Raw genomic sequence first — 5,771 nt, 5'->3', positions numbered from 1 at the left:
ATAGAATGGAATATAATATATAGAATAATGTAATATATATAGAATAATATAGAGTAATAATGTAATATAATTATAGAATAATTTATATGATATATATATATATAAAGTAATTAATTAGCCTTCTAATAAGGTAGAGTTAGATGCATCATTTTCTCCCTGCCACGGGGGTCGCCTTGTTTCTGATGTCCCCCAGTTTGGCTGAGCCCCCCAGGGCTCCCACAAAAGAGAGGCTCTGACTCAATTCTGGCTTCACTTCCACCACTGTAGCTCCTATTAAGCTCAACAAGCTCAGACAGGGATGCTTTAGATGGACTTTTACCTGCTGGAAGGACACTGAATATATATTAACACAGAAGGGTGGTGTCTGTGTGAGAGTTATTGGACACTGGAGAAAGAAAACTAACCAGAATAATTCAATTTCCTAGACAAAAGGTGGAAAGTACTAAAATTAAGTAGCAAGTAATTCAATTTTCTGGTTACAAAACAGAACATTCTTGGTAGAATTAATGAATGAATGCCGAGTTTCTCTGCCAGTGTTTACAAATCAAATCTCACAGTACACAGGTGGCAAGGGACAATAAAAAGTCTAATTCTAAATTAGGGCCACCAAAGGAGGAGCTTGGAAGCTGGTTCATATTTTGAATAACTTTTTTTTTCCTATTATGTGTGAGCCAGTTGGGGATGTGAATGTATTTCCAATATCTTGTTTCAAATGCAAGATGACCTGCAGTGATTTTCGGTTTTGCATTGTGTAAAGACAGGCAGAGCCTTACCCCAGGGAAAGCATTATCAGCAGTGGCCCAAACAGGGAAACAGTGAAACTTAGAAAGAGAAAAGCAAAGTGCCTAAAGATAGACAAATTGTCTGGCTAGTCCAGACATTGTTTTCTTATCTCTGACTAAGCTGGGGAAGTAGATTTGTTGGCCTTGACAAGGAAGCCCTTTGTACATTGTGGGAGCAGGAGACCCTGGGGGCCGAGGACAATGGGCTTCCTTTGACACTGGGATGGATTACCTTCAGGAAGTGCATGTGGATTGCCCAGTGATTGAATTCCACTATTGCTTTTTCAGGATCATCTAATTATATTACAGACTCTACCCTGCTCCTTTAAATGGCCACAATCTCTTTTACCACAGTAATGAAATAACCACTGCTCACAATAATGGTATTTTTGTGATGGGCTTTGCAGCCAGAGCTGGAGCATTTTCTGCTCTGACAGCAAAGGCAACCGCAGGGATGTGGTGGCACATCCATGCAGGCAGGTGCTGTGGGTCTGTCCCTCCTGTCCCTGCTCCCCAGCTGCCTAAACCACCTTGGCAGGAGTCTGTGGGAGGAGAGAGCTCTGAGCTGCTCCTCAACCAGCAGTGAAATGGTTTTGGGGGCTAAAAAGGGAGAAACAGCAGGGCAGGGCTGGGTTCCTGCTGCATCAGCAGCTGCTCTGGATTTGGGGACACTCTTTTCAGAGTTAGAGGGGACATCACTGGTATAAAACAATGAGGTTGGATGGAGCAGCTCACAGGGACTCCAGGGCTCCTTCACCAGCCTCACAACAATCCAGACTGCCTGAGCCTGCCAGCAGAACAGTGCTCCCCTCACACCCAGCATCTTGCAGACTCCAGCCTTCTTTCTTAAGCAATCTGGTTTAGCAAAGTTTGCCCTTTCCCTTTTCCCCACAATATTTGTCTCGTGGAGATGCCTGCTTGCCCCACAGCTGTGGCATTTGGGAAAAACCTTGAGCAGGTCACCCTGCATTGCCCAAGGCCTGCCCCCAGCTTGCATCTTGCACAAACAGGCCCTTGTGGAGAACAAAGGGGAATCGTGGCTGTTTGCTTACAAACTTTTAAAAGCACAACTGTAATTTATGGGAGATTTCCCTTTCCTGTCACCAGAGCTGGGGCTGGAGGACAGTTCTGTGTGGTTATGTGCACACAGCCCTGGGATGCTGAGCTACCAAGGACATTTCCTTGCACAGATGTTGGGGATTTTTAAATTGGTTTTTTTGTGCTGAAAATGATGAATGCCAGAGATCATAGAAGCTAGAAAGCTGTCAGCAGAGAGCTTGTGGTTCAGGGCAAGGAAAGGCAGCTGCTGGGAGCACCTCTCCCTGCAGGGCCCCTGCAGTGACCCCCACCTCTGGCAGGGGATCAGTGAGGAGGAGGAGTGGGATGTCAGAGCAGGAGGGAGCTCCCACACGGGGTCAGTGAGAGCAGAGAGGGCTGAGATGTTTGGGAATGAATCTGCTCCCAGAGAGTTAAAGGGTTTGTGAACAGAGGCCATGGGAGTGGTTTACAGGAGATGCTTTACTAAAAAGAGAACTCAAATTGACAGAAATTACTCCCGGCCATCGCTACCTTGATATTTCACTGTCTAATTAAATCAATATTTTTTCTGATTTGCACAAAAACAGTGTGTGACTTTTACAGCCCAGTTGTGTGACAGAGGAGACAGACCCACGGGTAAATCATTCCCCCTTTCCAACTGACCTTTTGCTCCCAGGGATTAAAATCTCCACTTTATTTACAAACATCAGCTCACTGAATGAGCTGCTGAGGGCTGCAACTGTTGATGGATGCTAAGGTCATCTGAAACATCAAAGCAAAGGCTATTTATGAGCAAGGATGGGAAAAACATGGCAAGCTGCCTCTCTTCCTCCCCAGCCATGTGCTGCAGCCACTGTGAGAGGATTCCAGCAGCACAGGCTGCAGCTTTTATGGGCTGGAGATGAAATACCCAGGGTGGCCTGGATGGCAGCAAACACAAATCTCCTGATTCCTCAGAGCTTCAGGTGCCACGGAGCCCTGGGCAGGGGAGAAATGAGGCAGTGCAGATGCAGGAGGAGAGGAGGAGGAGGAGGAAGAGGAGGAGAATGAGGAGGATAAGGAGGAGGATGAGGATAAGGATGAGGAAGAGGAAGAGGATGATGATGAGGAGGAAAAGGATAAGGAGGATGAGGACGAGGTAGAGGAGGATGAGGATGAGGAGAAGGAGGAGAAGAATGAAGCGGATGAGGAGGATGAGGAGCATGAGGTTGAGAAAGATGAGGATGAGGATGATAAGGATGAGGATGAGGATGTAGTTGCCCCTGGATTGGGAGCATCAGGCTGGGCTGGATTTTGAAGGCTCTGTGTCAGCATTATCCACTGGGCTGTCCCACCCAATTAAAGCAATTAAAGTCACTTCCAGAAGCAGCCAAAATGGCTTTATCAGGATCAACAAAATGATCTAAAATCCCTGCTCATTCCTCACTTTATGTGAGCAGGGAGATCCTTTATCCCCTCAGTCCCAGGAGCTAAATCAGAGATGCCCCTTGACATTGTCTCCCTCAGCTTTTCCAAGCTGCAGATCCCACAAAAAAAACAGCCAGGATTTTTCTCCCATCAGTTGAGATTTCTTTCAGTCCTATTTGAATCAAAAAGTGGTTTGTTATTTTCCCTTTAATTTTGATTTTTTTTCCTTTTCTTTTATTTATTTATTTAATTTTACCTAGCAGATTGAAAAGATTAAAAGGAGCAATTCATTTTTTTTCAGATAAATTATTTCCCTGAACTTTCTTGGTCAAGAACTGCAATAGATTTCAGGTTCACACAAGCAACTGCTCTCTGTTTTTCTTGCAAAAAACCCAAATTAAACACACAAATCAAGGGTATCAGTAGCTTAGAATCTTGTCAGAAACCATAAATAACATGCAGTTTATTCCAGAGAAGCATATTTTGGAAAATAGTTTCACATTTCAAAATGGCTACAGGGTGGTGCAAAAGGAGAGGAAAACTGGGCACAGTTTCCTCTTGTTCCCACTCCTTTCATTACGTTTTACCTTGACATTTGCAATTTACCAGATAAATGATTTGCACCAAAATGGGAATATTTCCATAGATGAGGGAGGACGGGCACCATCCAGAAGAATACTTGGGAGGTTTGTTCCTTCTGGGTTTGGCTCCTTATCTCAGAGGGCTATTTTCCACTGTGCATGGCACTCAAAAATAGCTCCCAGGATATATTGGGCTGAATAGCCACCAAAAAAGGGCATTTGTATTAAAAAGTACTAATACATCAATTTCCCCAGGCATGCCAACCTTTCAGCTTTGTTTGGCAGTTGAGAAACTGAATTTCTGTTTTTACTTAGGGAAGGGAGCTGAGCCTGGAGTTGGTTCAGAGATTTTTTACTTCTCTCAGAGTTGGCTTTGTGGTAAAACTTCTCCCTGGAGCCTGGGGTAGATGTCAGACCCCCCAGATGGACCCTCTGCAGTTCCTGCTGGGAAAAGCAGGCTCTTTGCTTTGCAAGCACAGGTCCCACATCATGTCAACCCTTGGGAACCTTTTCCCTCAGGTCCTTGCACTTTGCCACGTCTCAGGCTCTTGGGAGCACACCTTCCTTTAAATGTGAGCTGAGAAAGAGCAAATGACCCTCTAAACTCATGGAGCCAAAGAGGGGACACTCAGCCACACAATTTCTTACCATTTCCTCCAAAACTACTGACTTATCTTTCAAACTAATGCCCTACCTTAGGCCCTACATCTCCATCACACCCCAAACAAAAAGGGCCTCCATTCTCCACGAGGACTGTGGGTCCTTGCACTTTGCCACACCTCAGGCTCTTGGGAGCACACCTTCCTTTAAAAGTGGGCTGAGAAAGAGCAAATGACCCTCTAAACTCATGGAGCCAAAGAGGGGACACTCAGCCACACCATTTCTTACCATTTCCTCAAAAACTACTGACTTATCTTTCAAACTAATGCCCTACCTTAGGCCCTACCTCTCTATCACACCCCAAACAAAAAGACCCTCCACCTCTCCACATGAAGACTGAGGGCTTTTTTCACTTTTCCAAAGCCATTTTCCAAAAAAAAAACCCCAAATTACAAGCTCAGAACACTTCAGTAATGTTCAGGTGAAGGTCACTGTAAGGGTAGAAAAGCAGAGGATTTTGGCAGCACGGGGTTTTAAGCACTTTAAATAAATCCCATTGAAGGAGGCCTCGTATGTTTAAACTTCCAGATGGGCTGTAGGGTTTTGCTGGTTTGGGATCTTGGACCTCAAAGCACACAAAGGAGAGATCTGTCAGGCTTCAGATGAACCACAAGGGCAAATTTAATCTGCTTAGAAATGTGCAGCTGACTTGATACAGATTTTCTGGTGCACAGATCAAAGCCAGTGCTGCACGCTGGGCTGGCTGAGTCCCCATGTGGGAAATAGATGGAGGAAAATGAGCAGAAATATGGAAACTGTGAATGGGGCTTCAATATTTGATAGATCCCCTCATTTGGTAAAGAAACCCTGGGAGAAAGGAGAAGGGAATGCAGGAATTTTGTTGCTGAGCTGTGCCTGCTTCAGACAAACCCCAAAACTGCTCCAACCGCTGGCCTGAGTGGTTTGCTGCCGACTTCTTTCACCTCCTTGGAGAAAATTCATTTTTTCAGCCTTCTGGGGGAAATGGTCAGGCAGAAATGACTCCAGCCTGGAGAGGATGGGATGGCTTTTACACTCACAGCATCGATATGGCATTTACAGCGTAGACCAATTCAGAGGGCTTGGGGTTTAAGTTGTGTGGCTCTCCAAGGGTGCTGTTGAAATGAAAAAGGGAAAATGTAGCTGTTTTTGAGGGTTCTGGTGTGCTGGGAGTGTCTGTGCCGTGCTGCAGTGCTCCTGGCACAGAGAGGGCACAGCCAGAGCTCTCTGTGCACCCCTGAGTGACAATGCCTGACCTGCAGGGTGCTTCCATCAGCCTCTCCCTCCTTCTCCCAGAGCAGACAGGAAAACTTGGTGCCTTTCT

This window comes from Geospiza fortis, unplaced genomic scaffold, assembly GCF_000277835.1.
Source record: "Geospiza fortis unplaced genomic scaffold, GeoFor_1.0 scaffold102, whole genome shotgun sequence".
Classification (NCBI taxonomy): domain Eukaryota; kingdom Metazoa; phylum Chordata; class Aves; order Passeriformes; family Thraupidae; genus Geospiza; species Geospiza fortis.
The sequence above is the reverse complement of the archived record's forward strand: the minus strand, read 5'-3'. Positions refer to the sequence as shown.